The sequence below is a fragment of the Muntiacus reevesi genome, chromosome 8 (genome assembly GCF_963930625.1).
Source record: "Muntiacus reevesi chromosome 8, mMunRee1.1, whole genome shotgun sequence".
NCBI lineage: Eukaryota > Metazoa > Chordata > Mammalia > Artiodactyla > Cervidae > Muntiacus > Muntiacus reevesi.
Genome location: NC_089256.1, coordinates 29,669,256 through 29,689,113, shown reverse-complemented (window position 1 = coordinate 29,689,113; position 19,858 = coordinate 29,669,256). Strand labels below are relative to the sequence as shown.

Sequence of the window (19,858 nt, the reverse complement as noted above, 5' to 3'; positions counted from 1 at the left end):
ATACCTTCCCTCGGCTGAACAAATGTAGTCTCTCAAATGCAATTCACAGCACTTTCTATCTATCAGGATTCACAGCACTTTCTACCTTGTTAGAGTTTAATTTTCAAAAAGGCAAAATTAAACTCTGGGCAAATATCAAATGAACACATGTTTAAGATTTTATTTAACTTATTAATTAATGAGGGAATCACTAAAATGCTACGACCAGTTCAAAGAACATCTGAGAAGCTATTTAAGGCAACTTACTAAAATCATGTTAGAATAAGATGGTTAAGTTAGATATAAAACTGGCAAATGTCCAACGGACTATAAAATTTTATGGTCATAAGTTCCAGCAGACAGAAATCATTTATATCAATATCACATTAAAATGATTTATTCATCTTATTATTTTGGTTAGTGATGAGCAATGAGATGAACTGAGTTCATTCTCCTAGTCAATTCTTGAGTGACCTCTACCCTTGAATGATGCTGAAGGACATGTGATTCACTTTTTTTGTTATGTTGCTAAATTTTGGCTATTTTTTTTTCTAACAACTTTTATAGATTTTGAACTGTTGGTCTCCCTCCACCATCCTTGTGAAAACCACCTCTGTTGCCCTCTCTCTCATATGTAAGACAGCCAAAAGGTCTAACTGGCTTATAATGAGTAATTTGGGATCGCTAATTCTTCCTCACTAAGTACAAGCTGAAGAAGGCAATAGGATATTTATACGTATCCATATATTAATAGAGTGAATACCAAGAGCCCTGTTTTTAGTTCTTCAGGGTATATTATTCCAGTTATTATGCTTTAATTAATTATGCATTCCTGAAGAATCTGTGCTATAAGCTGGTCACCTGCCTACATTGTATATACCAGTGTGCAAAGACCCCTCTAAATGGGAGAAGCCACAGCAGGTAAAGAAAGGACGCCTCATTCCTTCTGATCTTTCTTGGGAAGGTTTTCAGCTGCTCCCTGCATCCATAAACCAATATTCAGTCCTGCTCAGCTTAGAGACATAACCCACTAGGCTAGAGCTGGAGCTTTCTACTCCCAGAGCCTCTTGGGAGCACCAACTACAGCCCTGCCTCAGCTTTTTCTTTTTCTTTTTTTTTTTTTTAAGAAGTTAAAGGAATAGAGAAAAAGAGAAGGACTTTTGAAGTGGGAGTGTATGGCGTGATATGAGAGTGACTACAGCTGGACCAAACCAGATCAAATGGCGGGGCTACGATGGCCATAAAAGTCTCCAGGCAAGACAACGTGAACATGAGTTAGACACAGCCTTGGTCCCAGGCCTGCCCCGGTCACCCTGTGTAATCCCCTCTGTATTTCATCCTTGTCATGAAGGGAAGCCTTCTATTAAGTGCCTATTAGTTGATTTGAAAGCTCATGACCTCAGACACACTCCCATTTCAGAGGTCCTGCCTGAGGGCCTATATAATCTTTGAAAACTCTATTCATCTTCTTTCCTGTCTTAGTACTGGTTTAATATTCAGTATCACAGTTAAATAAAAAACAGAAAAGAAAAACACATCAGGGCAACTGACACAGGCAATTTAGTCAAGTGCTTTGTTTTGAGTTAACTCAATTGCAAATAAAATGAAGCAAATAAGGGGTGAAACCTATATCTTAATTTAAAATGAAAAAAACTGTTTTCAAGTGTCTTATTTGGCTCCCTATGGCTACATGAAAATACTTCCCCTCAAATCACTCCTAATGCAGGTAAGAGAAGCCAGTACACTCACTTACTTATCCCCTTCATTTGGCCATTAAAGCAAAAGCAAAGCTAAAAGTGCTATTGTTTATAACCTTTAAATATGCCACAGGGTATTGTAGCTTGTAGAAGCTACCCAAGAGTATGTGTACACTTGCAAAATGAAATGGAAAGATCCTCGTAAAGGCACGCACTTAATAATTCAAGTAGGTTGAATAGTTCTTCACAGACATCAGCAGTTCCTTAAATCATCACTCTAGTATGGCTCTCCTAACTCCCAGGGCTTTGCAAATCCAAGATTACCGTGTGTGTAGCTGCAAGCTGCCTGTCATGCATGAGGCATTAAAAAATACAACATTTTCTGTGAATATTCTCATGCTTCTGATTTTGTAATGGTCAGGGCAGGCCAAGCATTCAGTATATTAAGACCATGCTTGTGTCTCTAGACCTAGTTCTTTTGGTCAATCTGGCTTTATAAATGCTGATGGTAAACCAAGTCTCATTTATACAGTATATCTTATGTAGAAAAGGTCTGTGATTTTAGGTATCTGGTCAACCTCAAGAAATAACAGCACAACCAGTATGATAACTTCTTAAGATAACCATTGCTAATTTGCTGATGGCCACTTGCCATTACATGAATTGTGAAATCATGTGATTCAGTTTCTAGGTGACTCTGATACCATTAGAAGCATGCCAGAAGGGACTGATGAAAATGTAAATTGCACAAAAATTTTCTTTAGTAAGACTGACCAGGGCTTCCCAGGTAGTGCAGTGGTAAAGAATCCTCCTGCCATTGCAGGAGACACGTGTTTGACCCCTGATCTGGGAAGATTCCACACGCTGTAGAGAAAGTAAGCTCTTGCACCATAACTATTTGGCCTGTGCTCTGGAGCCCAGGAGCCAAAATTGCTGAGCCCACACGCTGTGAGTACTGAAGCCCATCCACCCTAGAGCCTGTGATATGCAACAAGAGGAGCCACAGTAATGAGAAGCCCACCCAGTACAACTGGAGAGAAGTCCTCACAGCGACAAAGACCCAGCACAGTCCAACAAGTAAATAAAAATTTCTTTAAAAGACCAACCAGAACTCGTTTTTTAAAAAAGCAGGTTTGGAGACAGTCTTGATGAAACCAAATTCTGAGCCTCCCACTTACTAGTTGTCAGCAGATCATAAATACTTAGGTCCTCATATCCTTGCTTGTCAGATAAGTTCAGTAAAAGAAGACCCACCAAAGGTTTGTTCTGAGCCAGAATGCAGAACAAAGCCCGGCACAGAGGAAACACACCGGGGCTACTAGTCATTACCATTAAAAAAAAATCATGGGGTAGAGCCCCTTGGGTTCAGATGGGTGGGATAGTGATGATTTCATTTCACAAATGGCCTTGCTGGGGAGCCGACAACACAGGCCCTGGAAATATGCACTGTCTCCCTCAGGCACACAGCCATGCACGCCAACTCACCTCCCCTGGGCGGCCGCTGCAGAGGAGCTACGTCTGGGCCAACCAATCAGTACAGAATGGTGCACCTCAGGCCTGTATACGGTTACACAGTCATAATACGGCAGGGTCGTCACTGTCGCTGGAACACTGTGTAGACCTGCGAACCATCTTTCTTTTTCACAATTGTTATAATCATCCTTAAAAGCTGAGGACAGACACAGGGACACAGGCTTTAAACTTGCCCATCAAGAGCACAGTGTGAAGGGCAAGATGGCTCCCAGTCCTTTAGGTAAGGACTCGGTTTTTCAGACTCATACCCTGTGATTCCACCACCTCTTGGTTGGCTGGTCTGATCCAGTCTCTGCAGCAAAGGGCACTGGTCTCAGCTTCTCCTTGGCACCTGTGCCGGGACTGGCTGGTCATGTTGCTGGCCCTTGTCATTTGTGCTGTTTGCCAAGTGTGAGCCTCCTCCAGCTTCGGTATCTGGTCCCCAGCCTCCGCTGACCCACAGCCTTCTGCTCTCTCTACCTGTACAAGCCAGGGTACCAGGAGCAGAGCTGCCAGATCCCTATCCAGCCCCAAATGCTGATACCACCTCTTGGGAAGCCGCCCAAGCATCCTTCCAGCTCCCTCCCTGGATCGTTTACTCCTTCCTGGGACTTCAGCCTGGAAGGAAAGTGATCTCTCTAAGTCCATCATCTTCCCCATCATCCTCCAGGAGAGGAGGGGTGGGATTCCTTCTCCCTCTTTAGCAGGGCATCCCCCAAACTTTTCCTCTTTCTTCTGTGAGCCAGTCCTTCAGGTCTCAACTCAGAAGCAGCCAGGGCATCCTCCATTCTCTGTGGAAGGTCCTCTATGATCCAAACCCATCAGGTGAGTCTCCTGGCAGAGAGCCACCACAGAAAATGCCAATGATGAAAATCCATTGCTTTATTGTCCCATGACCACCATGCACAGGGGTGTGTGTGTGTTTGTGTATGTGTGTGTGTGTGTAGCATTTAACACACTGTTTAACAATAGCCACATTTCAACTTAAAATTTGCCATAAATTTCTGAATGTGAAAAGATAAAGGAATTTTAATATCTTAGAGGTTCTCACCACAAGAAAATAAATTTTCAGCAATAGGTGATGTTTCAGTAACAGATGTTAACTGGACTTAATGTGATGATCATTTTACAATATATACAAATGTTAGATGATTGCATTATACATCTGAATCTAATAAAATGTATATTGATTATGTCTCAATTTAAAAAGAATAAAGAAGGAACCACAAATTAAAAGTCAGAGAAGGCCCTCTATGATATTTGATGCTAAAGTGAAAGTGTTAGTCACTCAGTAGTTTCTGACTCTTTGCAACCCTGTGGACTGTAGGCCACCAGGCTGCTCTGTCCGTGGAATTCTCCAAGCAAGAAGGCTAGAGTGGGAGGCCATTCCCTTTTCCAGGGGATATTCCTTACCCAGGGATTGAACCCAGGTTTCCTGCATTGCAGGCAGGTTTTTTACCATCTGAGGCACAAGGAAGCCCTTATTTGATGGCTAAAGAAAGAAAGTGAAGTTGCTCAGTTGTGTCCAACTCTTTGCGACCCCATGGACTGTAGCCCACCAGGCTCCTCTGTCCATAGGATTTTCCAGGCAAGAATACTGGAGTGGGTTGCCATTTCCTTCTCCAGGAGATCTTCCCAACCCAGGGATTGAACCCAGGTATCCCACATTGTAGGCAGATGCTTTACCAGAGGCTACCAAATAAAGTAACTACTAGGGACCTCTTTGCAGTAGAAAGTTTGAAGCAAGCCTGGAAAGGAAAGTAGAGGTGGGGACCAGAGTCAGCAGGAAGGAAGAGCCTGTGAAAAATCCTAACAGAAACCTAAGGGGGGGCTGCAGGGAAGGCTGCAGGGAAGGCTGCAGCCATGTGCTGAGAACTGAGACTAGATGTGCGCATGGGGCAGTGTGTGACTGAGTGTGTCCTGGTCAGCAGTGGGGCAGTGAGGATTTGGGGAACAGGACATGGGATGGTAATGTGTTGGGGATGCAGAGGTCATGCTGGGGACGTGGAGGTCAGGGCTCACAAGTTGTTGGCAGTGCTGGACAGCCAGGCAGAACAGAGACGCACACAGCTTCAGTGCATTGGGCAGAAGAGAGTCCGCACAGATAGACGCATGAGCAAGCGCAAGAAGTCCGTGGCTGAGGAAGGATCTTCTAGTGCAGAACTTTCTCAGCAGTGCTCAGAGCAACCCGCTGGGGTCTATGGTTGAGAGGCAGAACCCACCCCCTGAGGGATAATACATTGGGTGGGTAGGACCCTGGGCTTATAACCCCTGCTTTAGCCAGACTGTTCTGCTGCCTTCCTTGTGACATAAGAACCAAAATGAAGGCTACATAGTGTGTGATGCCTTGACATCTGGTCAACCTGGGAGGGCCCTCAACCATTGGTCCTGGCCCCCCTCCCCACTCCACTCTCACAGGTAAGTTCTCCTCATCAAGCAGCTCCCCTAACAAAGGGGACCAGGCCCAGACCTTGCTTATCCTTGAGTGGAGGGTAAGTAAGTTCCTGCCAGGCTGCAAAACCATTCAAAGCAACCCATCACATCGTGCTATGGGAACCAGGGGGTCTCTTGAAAAGGAGGAGGAGGAGGAGGAGAAGAAGATGATGAGTACCAAAATACTTTAGTCAGTGTCTTAGATATTTAGAGTAGTGGTCCACAAATGACTTTGATCACTTTCCTCTCTTGGGATACAGGTTTTGAACACAGTCACTATTCTATGGAGTCTTATTAAGCTGTAAATGGCTTGCATATATTACTGTATTACCCAGGTGATGCTAGTAGTAAAGAATCCACCTGCTAACATAGGAGACACAAGAAACACAGGTTTGATCCCTGAGTTAGGAAGATCCCCTGGAGTAGGAAATGGCAACCCACTGTAGTATTCTTGCCTGGAAAATTCTATGGTCAGAGGAGCATGGCAGGCTACAATTCATTGGGTAGCAAAGAGTTGGGAACGACGGAGCACACAAACACACAATATTCTGTATACATTACCATAAACAAAATTTTTTCAGAGAATAAGATAAAAGTTGATACCATAAAAATTCTAACATTTTCTTTCTCCTTGTTGAGTCCTAAAAACCCATGCATATACTAATAGTCCAGATAACTCAGGAAAAAGATGCTTCCAGGATCTTAGCCATCATGACACTATGATGTCAGTTCAATAGTGACCATCTCTGGTTCCAAGTTCATGTGGGAAGACAAATGGTTTTACTCAAAAAGACACCATTACCACAGTCAGATGGCAGCGCAAGGTCTTGACAAGGGCTTGCTGGTCAACCTCTCAGATACTCAACAATAAAATGACTAAAAGAATCATGAGGCCTGAAGAAGTAAGAGAGGCAAGTCTGGTAGTTATTTTTGCCCATTAATGTGCCTTCCCAAAGGCATTATTTTGCTCAGCATTGTAGACTTTCTTCTTACAGATGTCATAAATGTATCTAGCACAATCACAAAAATGTCACTGAGATCAAAGTGACTCAGTGTCCTCCCTCCTTATATCTGAAATATGAGTCATATTGGATTATGACCCCCAAGTTGCTTTTAAGGGACTACTCATGTAGAAAGTCCAGGCTAGGATGCTGCCTGAAGTTTTTATTCTTTTTCATCCTCCCACCAACAAATCTATAGACCTACCAGTATCTCTATCAATCTCCCTTTCTTTCCTGATACAGTGAACAAAACTGGTAAATTCCTCTGCTTGTCTTCTGGGTCCCATCTCCTGTTCTCTTCTCACATATTCTACTCCTCACTATTCCTCTTTCTCCCTCTCTCTCTCTCTCTCCCACTCAGATATATTTATTCCTCCATACCAGATTATTCATGTCAGCACACAAGCCTGATCTATCTTTAAAAGACATTTCTTGACCTCAGTCAACTCTGGCCAAAGCCTCTTCACTTTTTGCTCCTGTTTCCTGTGAAACACGTGGTTCGACCCACTGTCTGAATTTAGGCACCTAAGCACCCCCACCTCCTGCCATCTCTTCCTTGTAGTCCTATCTGTCCTGTATACTCATGGGGTCTTGTCAAGGACTGTGACCAGTGCCAAATTCAGTGGCACTTCTATGTCATCGCAAGACCTCTGCAGCTTTAGGCACAGTTCCGTCTTCATATACAGGACACATCCTTCTCCTTCCCTTGAGTTTCTGATACTGTCCCTCCTACCCTTCTCCCCACCAACCTGGACTCCTTTGTGGTCACCTTTGCTCTCTTCTTCACTGTCCTACACAACCTCTGTGTATTGCAATGTCTGTGAGTTGGACTTTAGTCCTGCTTCTCCATATACACTCCCTTCTTAGGTCTGCTGGGTTAGTCCCACATTTGCAAGTATCACCTGTGTTCTTTCTAGTCCAAAAATGTATCATAAGTTCAGACTTCTCCTCTGAACCCCAGAATTACATAACTGATTTCCTGTTTAGTTCCTCTATTTAAATATCTTACAGGCATCTCAAACTTCTAAAACATCAGTGACCAAAACAGAATTATGGTTTCCACTCTCCATGATCTGTTTTTCCATGAGCTTTCTGCACCTCATTATATGATGTTGTTGCCCACTGGGTGATCAGGATGAAAACCTACATGGGCCATCTGCGTCCTTTCCACCCTCCACATTCAACCAGCCATGAAGTTCCACGTATTATTTTCCTATCACTGTTCTAATCAATTCCCACAATCGTGTGGCTTATACAATGCAAATTCATCATTTTAACTGTTTTGAAAGTCACGAGTCTGGCATGAATCTCCTTGGGCTAAAATCAAGGTGTCAGCAGAGTTATGGCCTTATTGGAGACTCCAGTGCCAGGCATGCATGCTAAGTTGCTTCAGTCTTGCCCAACTATTTGCCATCCTATGGACTGTTGCCCATAGCTTCCTCTGACCATGGGATTCTTCAGGCAAGAGTACTGGAATGGGTTACTCTGAGGAAATCCAGAGGCCGTAGGGTTAAGCCCATCTCCTTGTTAATTCAGGCTATTGGCAGAATTGTCTTCCTTGCAGTTGTTAGCCTGAGAGCCCTTTTCCTTGTTGGCTACCAGCTCAGAGCCTTCCACAGTTTCTAGAAGTCCCCTACACATCTTGGCTCTGAGTCCCCTTTCTCCATCTTCAAAGCCAGTGATGATGGGTTGAGTCCCTCTCATGTTTCCAACCTCTTCCATTGCATCTCTGTTTCATCTAGGAAAGAGTCTCTGCTTTTAAGGTTCCATTGGATCAGACCCACTCAGGTAATCCAAGATAATCTTCCCATCTCAAGGTCTGTATTCTTACTCACATCTCCAAAGTCCTTCTTCCATCAGTTCCATCCTTCTTCAGTTCAGTTCAGTCACTCAGTCATGTCCGACTCTTTTCAACCCCATGGACTGCAGTGAGCCAGGCCTCCCTGGCCATCACCAACTCCCAGAGTTTACTCAGACTCATGTCCACTGAGTCGGTGATGCCATCCAACCATCTCATCCTCTATCATCCCCTTCTCCTCCCACCTTCAATCTTTCCCAGCATCAGGGTTTTTTCCAATGAGTCAGTTCTTCGCATCAGGTGGCCAAAGTATTAGAGTTTCAGCTTCAGCATCAGTCCTTCCAATGAATATTCAGGACTGATTTCCTTTAGGATGGACTGGTCGGATCTTCTTGCAGTCCAAGGGACTCTCAAGAGTCTTCTCCAACACCACAGTTCAAAAGCATCAGAAGTTCAAAAAGCCCTAGGGCCTTCTTCCACTGAAGGTAACATAATCACAGATTCTGGAATTAGACATAGACATCTTCAAGAGGCTGTTGTTCTGATAAACATATCCCATCTGTCCTGCACCCAACACATCTCAAGTCAGTTCACACCTCTCTCTCCACTCCCACCACCCTCAGTGCCCCACCATCTTTTATCACAGATCCAATGGCCTCCTATTCTTTCTGTTCCCACTCTTATTTTCCAATTCAGTTCTTACACAGCAGACAAAATAATATTCCAAAACTTTAGACACATAGCTTTCTCCAATCTCCAGCTTAAGCCTTCACTGTATTCCCTTCCTGAGGGAAATTTTGAGACCAAAATTTAAATGCAAAGAGGTCTTTATGATCTGCACCTCCCTCCTCTCTCCAGCATTCTTTCCCACCACTCAGCCCCTGGCTCACCAGACTGTGGTCTTTCCTGTTCTTGGAAGATTCTTTACCTTCCTCTAGCTCTTGAAATTCTCGACTTTATCTCATCCTATAGGCAGCAGACCAAATACTGTCTCCTCAGGTCTGCCTTCCTCAACCTTCTTACCTAAACCAGACCCCTGATCTCACTCCATCCTGATTACAGTCACATTGCTCTTTTTTTCCCTTATAATTTGTATTCATTTCATCTTTCAATTTATATATTTATGTGTGTGTGTTAGTCACTCAGTCGTGTTCAACTCTTTCCAATCCCATGGACCATAGCCCTCCAGGCTCCTCCTCTCTTATTTATTTATATTACTTGTTTATTGCCTCCCTCCTCAAGTTGAGCAAAACGAGGGGCCCCCATTCTATCTGCAGCTCCATCCATTCCCTGCAGTGAGTGATGCAGTGTTTCACATCCCACCAGGCACACCATGTTTGTTTGTTGATTGACTAAATGAAGGAACCAATGAATTAGGACCATTCCCTGAAAGCAGAAGGAGTCGCAATTGCATACTCAGCAGGAGAGGAAAACCCTCACTAGTGAATTTATGCAGTCCATCCATTTATGAACTTAAGCAGGGGAAAAATGAATCTGCTAATGAGTGTGAATATTGCCCAGATTCTGGAAAGCGTAAACCAAACCAAGTGAATAAGGAAAAATCTTGTGTCTGCCTCAAGAACTAAGAGCACTGCACTGTTTGCTTTGAGCTAAACAGAGGTAGAGAACAGATGACGTGACTCTGAGTTGGTATTTTAATCAACCACTGAAGATCTATAAGGACTATTATCAAAGCAATATATGGGTCCTGCTCACCCGTGATCTCAAACAAATGGTCACTGCCATGAGTTCCCCCTGCTTAATATACAAGAGCATGTGGACTGTGTGCATATCCCCTTTATTACTGAATTGTATTATTTTTCCTTCTCCTAGAGACAATTTGTTTATTGCTTCAGAAAAAAATAAGTAAATATCTGTTTAACTCTAACAGTTAAGGTCTGTATTGCTTGGTTATTTGGCTTCCATGACCTCACATATCTTTTCTGAGATGACTTTATGGCTGAGACAGTTTTCATCTAAAATCTATTTTTATGCTCTGTGCTCCTATCCAGGCACACATTTCTGAAGGTGCAGCTTGATCTAATCTATCTTGCTGTGCATCTGGAGTCATGGCTCTCCTCTGGGCCAGTTTATTCCCTAGGGGACACTGGGTGTTGCCTGGAAAGATTATGGGGTGTCCCAACTTGGGGAGAGGGAGGGAGGAACTGGCACCTGGTGGGTAAAGACCAGAGATGCTGCTAAACCTGCTGCCATGCCCAGGACACCTCCACAACAAAGACCCAGTGGGTCTCAAATGTCAGTGGTGCTGAGGCTGAGAGATCAGGTGATGGGGGAAAAGAACACATGTCAGTCAGGTGCTCAGTTGTATCCTAACAGCACAGAGTTGAGAAGGAGTTATACCACTGCAGCAAGGGCACATTTTGCCATTCAGAGATGGGACCCAGAGCGTCTCTTCTCTTTACAGTAATTGATCGGAAGACTAGCATCCTAGCCTAATTCTCTCATTTTTTGTTCCTCAGTTGCTAAGTCATGTCAGACTCTTTGCAACTCCATGGACTGCAACACCCCGGGCTTCCCCTGTCCTTCACCATCTCCTGGAGTTTGCTCATGTCCATTGAGTTGGTGATGCCATCCAACCATCTCATCCTCTGTCATCCCCTTCTCCTCCTGCCTTCAATCTTTCCCAGCATCAGGGTCTTTTCCAATGAGTCAGTTCTTCACACCAGGTGACCAAGGTATTGGAGCTTCAGCTTCAGCAACAGTCCTTCCAATGAAAATTCAGGGTTGATTTCCTCTAGGACTGACTGGCTTGATCTCCTTGCAGCCCAAGAGACTCTCAGAGTCTTACCTCACTTATCTTTTCCCCAAACAACTTATGATGCAATGGAAATTCAAAAGACCCTCTCCAGGGCACTTGTGGCTTCTGACTGCTTCTTCCTTCCTGAAGCCACTCTTCCCTTGGTCTCAGGACACACCCTCCCCCAGGGTCCCCCTTGACCACTTCCTCCCATCATCTCTGTGCATTGGTCTCCTCCTGCCCACCCACAAATGGTGGTCTCCCTTCATCCCACAGTGTCTCCCTAGACGATCACATTCACTTTATCCTTTTAACTCTGCCTTCATACTGGCAACTTCCCAAAGTGCATGTCTAAACCAGAGACCTGACTGGGCTCCTGACTTCAATGTCCAATGTCCTCTAAGCATCTCAAGTTCAGCATCCACAGTCTTGCTTTTTCTCCTGTGTATTAGGAATTTTCACTGTCTACCTAAGCCCTGGTGGTCATCTTAGTCCTTCCCTTTCTTGCATAACTATTTCCAATTCAGCTCAAATCAGGGGTCAGGTCTGGTCACGCTTTTCTCATTAACAACCCTGCCATATCCCTCCTCTGCCATTGCTATCACTCAACTTCATGTCATTTCCCCACCAATCCCCAGAGCCATCTCTCAGTGGGTCTTCAGGAGCCTATTTTTTCCTTTCTTTCATCTGGCTCTTCTCATCTACCAAAAGGGCTTTCCCAGTGGCTCAGAGATCAAGAATCCACCTATAATGCAGGAGACACAAGAGACACAGGTTGATCTCTTGGTGGGGAAGATCCCCTGCAGAAGGAACTAGCAACTCACTCTAGTATTCTTACTGGAAAACCCCAGGGTAGCAGGAGCCTGGCTGGCTACACTCCACAGAGATATGAAAAGTCAGACAGAACTGAGCAACTGAGCATGCAGGAGCATGCATCTACCAAAAAGATAAAACATAAATCTGGTCACTTCAATCCACCACTTAAATATGCCCATGATTCCTGTGTACCTGGTGGATCAATTTCAGCGTGCCTACTCTTGCTGACAGGTCCTGCCAAGGTCTGACCTGACCTTCCTTTCCAGCCTTGATCTTCTTTGCCTCTCTTCCCATAGCAATATTTGGGTCACACTGAGCTTCTTGCATTTACCAACCCACCTGCCTTTGTTGCTCTTGTTCAGTTGCCAAGTCATGTCTGACTCTTTGCAACACCGTGACTCTGCAGCACCCCAGGCTTCCATGTCCCTCACCATCTCCTGGAGTTTGCCCAAGTTCATGTGCATTGAATCAGTGATACTGTCCAACTATCTCATCCTCTGTCACCATCTTTTCCTTTTGCCTTTAATCTTTCTTAGCATCAGGGTCTTTTTCAGTGAGCAGGCTGGAGAAGGCAATGACAAACCACTCCAGCATATTTGCCATGAGAACCCCATGAGCTGCATAAAAAAGCCCTGGCTCTATTTTATCTTATAAACTTTGCTTACATTGTGACTCTCCCAGAATTATCACACACACACACACACACATACACACACACACACAAAACACTTCCTTCCTGGACACTTTCTCACTTCCACTTGAAAGGCTGAGCAGGGACTTCCCTAGTGGCCCAGTGGTTAAGAATCCACCTTCCAATGCAGGGGATGCAAATTCAATCCCTGATTGTTATTGTTTAGTTGCTCAGTTATGTCTGACTCTTTTGGGAGCCCATGAACTATAGCCTGCCAGACTCTTTTGTCCATGGGATTTCCCGAGCAAGAATACTGGAGTCAGTGGCCATTTCCTCCTCCAGGGGATCTTCCTGACTCAGATATCGAACCCACATCTCCTGCATTGCAGCTGGATTCTTTAATGCTGTGGACCAGGGGAAGCCCGTCGATCCCTGGTAGGGGAGAAGATCCCACACGCTGTGAAGCAACTAAGCCACAACTACTGAAGCTATGCATTCTGGAGACTGTGTCCCACAACTAGAGAAGCCTGGGAGCTGCAGAAGTCTTAGTGCTCAGATGACAAAAGACTCAGTGCATCTCCCCAGGGGGAAAAAAAGTTGAGCAGCCTCTCCTTTGGGCTTCATTGCTCTAAATGAGTCTGTCTTGGTGCCTATGACTTTCTGTCCTTGTTCGTGTACTTTCTTGCTTTCCTTTTGACTATAACCTTTTTGCTTGCAAGGGGCATGTTGCACACTCTTTGCCCAGCAGACACCACAGCAGCAGGATCAGAGTTGGCTCAATGATTATTTGTTGAGTTAGTTAATTGAATAGACATCTATTTTGCTCTAAACACCTCTACAAGTCTTGACTCAGCTGAGGGTTGGGACTGAAATATCAACCACTCTGGCTTAAAATTCAATTTGTCACAATTCTTTTTTGTATCATGTGAAAGTTTAATGTTCACTAGGGCTTGTGGACATTAAAATATGAGTAATACATCAATAGCCCTTCTCCATGGAAATAAAAGACCATGATGAACATTTCTGTAAATCAATTTTCATCTTAAATCACCTCACTTTTTCCCATTACATAATGCCAATGAAAGTCAATACCATAAGTCTTTCAGAATTTCCTATCCATAAAGTAATTTGTAGTTTCCTATTCATTTATGCAAGTTATTAGTAGTTTTATAATCTATAGCAAAGCTGAAAGCATCCAATGCCTATCAATGCTAACTTGTGCATAAGCTTATTTATTGAACATACCATTTCTCCTTACTACCATTCCTCAGGCCCCTCTCTTAAACATAATGAGAAATTCAACACAGGGAAAATTGATTCTGATGATTTATTCAAATATCATTGTATGAATAAAATTTTAGTGCTACCATTGGGTTACTCCATCAAAAGTCATCTAATTATCAACTTCATTTCAGAAATCTATTACCCAATGGTAAGCATAAAAATAAAGCTACAATATCCTATAAAAGGAGAACCAGTAAGATATGTAGGCCTTATACATTAACTGACAGACCTGGTAAATATTGGATATTTGTCAAGCAACAGACTCTTGATGTTCAGTCACAAAGTCTTATCCAACTCTTTGCAACCCCATGGACTGCAGCACGCCAGACTCCCCTGTCTTTTACTACCTCCTGGAATTTGCACAAATTCATGTCCATTGAGTCAGTGATGTTATTGAACCATCTCATCCTTTGCAGCCCACTTCTCCTCCAGTATCAGGGTCTTTTCCAGTGAGCTGGCTCTTCACATCAGGTAGCCAAAGTGTTAGAGCTTCAGCCTCAGCATCAGTCTTTCTAATGAATATTCAGGACTGATTTCCTTTAGGATAGACCGGCTTGATCTCCTTGCTGTCCAAGGGACTCTGAAGAGTCCTCTAGCACCACAGTTCAAACCCATCTATTCTTCAGCACTCAGCCTTCTTTATGGTCCAGTTCTCACATCTATGCATGACTACTGGAAAAACCACACAACAAAAAATGAGCAACTTACTCCAACTCTGTCTAGATTAAACAGGAGGATTTATTGGAAATAATTCAAGAGTGCACAGTATCAGTGCAGGAGACTGGAGACTCAGGTAAGAAAATGGACAGCTTCAAGAGACCCACAGCAAGAGGTGTCTGGTCAGGGAGGCTCCATCACAAGTGAAGGAACACCAACTATTCGCATTTCTTCCCTCTGCTCAAGATCCACTTCTAGGACTGATGTGTCCAATTAGCCCAGGTTGGGTCACACCCATTCCTTACATCAGAGCACTGTATTACAGTCAACCTCAGTCAGTTCAGGCTGCCATGACAACATACCATGGACCAGAGAGGTTTAAATAATAGGCATTTATCTTCTCACAGTTCTGGAGGCTGCAAGTCTGAGATTAAGGTGCCAGAAGGATGGCTTTCTTGTATGGACCCTCTTTCTGGCTTGGAGGTAGCCACCTTCTTGACATGTCCTCTCTCGGCAGAGATGGAGAAAGCTCTCCGGTGTCTCTTCTGATCAGGCACCAATCCCAACATGAAGACCCCCCTTCTCATCTCATCTAACCCTAATCACCTCCCAAAAGTTGCATCTCCAAATACCATCCCATGAGAGATTGGGGCTTCAAGTAATGAGTTGGGGGAAGCACAAACATTCCTTATACAGACCCTTGGAGTATAACCCATGAGGAAGAGCTCCAAAAAGAGCATGGATCCCCCTGGATGGCCAGACAACAAATAAACTAGCAAGTGGACTGACTGGGTGTCTGAGGTCATGATGTAATTATGGAAGACCATGTAACTTTGATATATTTAATTAAACGTGCATGCGTGCTAAGTTGCTTCTGTCATGTCCAAACCTTTGTAACCCCATGAACTATAGCCTGCCAAGCTGCTCTGTCCATGGGAACTTTCCAGGCAAGAATACTGGAGTGGGTTTCCTTGCCCTCCTCCAGAGAATCTTCCCAAACCAGGGGTCAAACCTGTGTCTCTTACACTTCCTGCATTGGCAGATGGGTTCTTTACCACTTGTGTCATCTGGGAAGCCCCCACAGCATAGGGAATACTATCCAACACTCTGCAATGGCTTATATGGGAATATAAACTTAAAAAGAAGGGGCATATGTATACGTATAAACATTTTGTTGTACACCTGAATCTAATGCAGCATTGTAAATCAACTTACTCTAATAAGTTTTATAAAAATAAAAAGAAATTGTTTTCAATCAAGGACAATTTTGCCTTTCCTCTCCAGCAAATATTTATCTCTTTTTAGAGATTTTTTTTTTTCATAGTGAACAGTTCCATGGTACTTAATATATTCACAATCTAAATAAACTATACTCCAATAAAAATTTTATAAAAATAAAAAGAAACATAAAAAACATAGGGCACACCTCCAGAAAAAAAAGTAAAAATGCAACTCAGATTTTAATGTTCTAGGGAGGAACAAGTTTACCTTTTAGCTTGGTTGTCTAGAATGATCTATTTCCAGGAGCAACTGAGGAGCTGAGATTTCACTAGCTACATTCTTTATCTGGGCATCTAGATATTTATTTCAAGCAAACCTTTCCTCAGAAATCTTACACCAATATCTGGAAAGTCCATAGCTTCTGAAATTGTAGAAAGAATGCTAAAATTTTATCACACATTCAGATTGTACTCTTCCATAGCCAAAAGTTACCTGAACCCTTCATGGAGCAGAGGTAGATGTTTGGACAAAACTCACATAGCTGACCTGGAGACCTTATAAAAGAGCCACTAGAAAAATGTTACATTTAGCCACTAGCATCCTAGCGGCTCTAGACAGTGAGTAAATAGATTTCTCTTCATCACAGCCCAAGTCTATGTTGTTATTGTTCAGTTGCTAAGCCATGTCTGACTCTTTGAAACCCCATGGACTGCAGCACACCAGGCCTCCCTGTCCATCACCTACTCCCGGAGCTTGCTCAAACTCATGTCCATTTTGTCCATGAGGCCATCCAACCATCTCATCCTATGTCTCCCCTTATCCTCCTGCCTTCAATCTTCCCCAACATCAGGGTCTTTTCCAATGAGTCAGTTCTTCGAATTAGTGGCCAAAGGATTGAAGCTTCAGCTTCATATCAGTCCTTCCAATGAGTCTTTCAGGTTGGACTGGTTTGATCTCCTTGCTGTCCAAGGGACTCTCAAGAGTCTTCTCCAGCACCACATTTCAAAAGCATCAATTCTTTGGCACTCTGTCTTATTTGTGGTCCAAATCTCACATCCGTACATGACCAAATCCTTGAGATTCTATTAAAAAATTTTAAGAAAAAAAAAGAAAACATCCACTGAGACCCTCCAGTCAATGATTATTCCCCATGTGAACTGTAAAGATTGGGTTTTAAATCTCCAGGCGCACCTCCACCTACTTCCCTCCTGAACGTCTGCAGTTCCCTCTGTCAGCAGTATTACTGGTGTGACTGCAGCTCCAAGCAAAGCTCTCTGTCTGACAGGTTGGGTGTTTTAGACACGACTTTGTTTCCTCGGTGGTGTGAGGCATTAAAAGTGATCTCAGCAAAATATTAGACTTTTCAACCCTGCCTTTCCCAACTTCAAAAGAGCCCTTTGGACAAGGGCTAATGCCCTTGTTAATGCGCCTCGTTAATGCACCCCACATCATGTTCCAAGGCATGAGCCATCCTAGTAGCATCTCTGCATCCTCGTCCCTGGCTCTTTCTTTAAGATTTGCTGTTCCCTGTGTGTGCAGAATAGGCTGGCAGGGTACTGAGAGCTCACACATTCCTTTTCTGGACAAGAGGGGTCTGTGGGTCTGGAGTCAGACCCCTAGCTAGGGTTCAGCAGCATGAGCTCCACGGTGAGAAGCAGAAGTCAAAGGCGAATCAGGAGATGCTCTGGGGGTAAAGCTGACAGTCCAGCCCCAGTGCCAGGGTAGGGGTCTAGGTGGGGGGATGGCAGTGAGGCACAGCAATACCCAGAAGAGAAACAGGAGGATGGACCAGGATGCAGAGCTTGGAGCCGGGCATCTCCTGAGTTGCACAAGCATCACCACAGGGATGTGATGGGTTCTGCTGTGTCCCCGCAAATTCATCCCTAGGATCTCAGCATGGGACTTTATTTAGACATGGGATCTTTGCACAGGTATTAATGATTAGTTAAAAATGAGGTCTTACCAGAGTAGGGTGGGCCCTAATCTAACATGACTGGCGTCCTTTTGAAAAGGGGAGGTTAGGACACAGACACATACACAGAGGTAACAGCTGAAGTCCTGCTGCCACAGCCAGGAGACTCCCAGAAACTAGGAGAGAGGCATCAGACAGATGTCCCACACAGCCCTGCCCGAGGACCAGCTCTGCCCCAGCCTTGACCTCTGACCTCTGTCCAAGACTGGAAGACAATAAATTTCTGTTGCTCAAGCCACTTAGCTTGTGTTGTTTTGTTAGAGCAGTGCTTGGAAACCAATATGGGTGACATGCCTTACTGAGGGCATTGTGGCCTCAAACCCCATCTTATATGATCAAAAGATAACTCTATTTACTATCCTTTTTGGAAAAACACCAGGAAATATTACTTATATAACATCCCAAAGGAAACTTGGGGTTTCAATGGACTCAATGGACATGAATTTGAGCAAAGTCCAGGAGACAGTGGAGGACAGAGGAGCTTGGCAGGCTACAATCCATGGGGTTGCAGAGTCAGAAACGACTTAGCAACTGACCAACAGCAGCCACAAAGGAAGCTTACTACAATCAAGTTTTAATATTTGCAAAGTCTTTCTCAGACATGAGTTTTCATTGCTTCATACATGGCTGTCGTTGAAAGAACATGGACCTATATCTGTGTGCCAATTTGAAAAGGAAAACATTTTGTGGTCAGAAACCAATCTTGTTCTGTTTTCATCTTAGAAATCTGCTTTAAAGATCAGGTTGTAACTGCTCTTCACTTTACAAGTTTTCCCAATAGCTTTTGGGCCAACACCAATAAAACTTTGACCTGAACTGACCCTATCTCTGCAAGATAGGAGTCTGTTTTTGCACAGCCTTCTGCTGTTTGGTAGATTAATGGAGTGTGTCGGGATAGTATGCAAGACAAAGGGATCTCTGGGATGAGAGCTTGGGGAAATTTAGACAGAATTTACAATTTAAAGCGAATTTGGGGGGGGGGGAGTTTCTATGTAGCAGAGGAGCTTCCTCACTCTGATCTATTGAAAGTCAACCCTCAACATAATAGCTTGTAAAAAAAAAAAAAGATAAAAATACAAATGATAAAAAATATATATAAAAAGTAAAAACTAAAGATTAAAGCCAATTTTTCTTCCCCCAAAACCTTTTACCCCAACAGAGTACAACCTTTTAAAAAAACATACTGTTTGTCCCCTCCCTTGCCTATAGCTGATTCACACTGATGCATCGCAGAATCAGTCACAATATTGTAGAGTAATTATCCTCCAATTAAAAGTTAAGTTAAATAAAAAATGATGAGCGTTTCAGATCATGGCTCCAAGAGTATATGAAGCCAGCAATAATCATCCTCTGATTGTCTGTTCCCATTGAGCAGTGAAATGGGGCTTCCCTGGTTGCTCTGTTGTTAAAGAATCTGTCTTCAATGCAGGAGACCCAAGTTCAATCCCTGGGTCAGGAAGGTTCCCTGGAGAAGAGAATGACTACTCACTCCAATACTCTTGCCTGGAGAATTCCATGGACAGAGGCGGTTAGTGGGCTCCAGTCCATGAGGTTGCAAAGAGTCAGACAGAACTGAGATACAAACTTTAATCCTAAATTTGAATTTCAGAGATCCAGACTGGTTTTATTTACAGAAACATTGTAGATTGGATCTGAGAATAAATGAAGAAGAATAAGGGCATGTATTATTTTTACAAATAAAATATAAATGAGATCATATAATTTAAATGATCTTCCCTCAAAATATTACAATAGAATATTATGAAAGAATTTCATTAAAAATGGAAAAAATACATCATTTTTTTAAGGGAGCAGAAAAGAACAAAACAAACTTAATTCAGCATTTGTATTCCCAAAGGTTGGGCTTCCCAAGTGGCTCAGAAGTAAACAATCCACCTTCAATTAAGAAGATGCAGGAGACTTGGGTTTGATCCCTGGGTTGGGAAGATCCCCTGAAGGAGGGCATGGCTACCCACTCCAGTATTCTTGCCTGGAGAATCCTACGGACAGAGGGGCTTGGTCGGCTACAGTCCATGGGGTTGCAAAGAGTCAGACATGACTGAGCGACTAGTACTTCCACTTTTCAACAGTGAAATACA

General features: G+C 43.6%; 1 non-coding gene across 1 annotated transcript; it reads left to right on the top strand.

Moving 5' to 3' along the window:
* The first annotated feature begins 2,058 nt into the window (after positions 1 to 2,058).
* Positions 2,059 to 2,190, top strand: LOC136173874 (small nucleolar RNA SNORA72). Its single transcript, XR_010664343.1, has one exon. It is a non-coding gene; the product is annotated as a small nucleolar RNA SNORA72 (small nucleolar RNA).
* Positions 2,191 to 19,858: the final 17,668 nt, after the last annotated feature.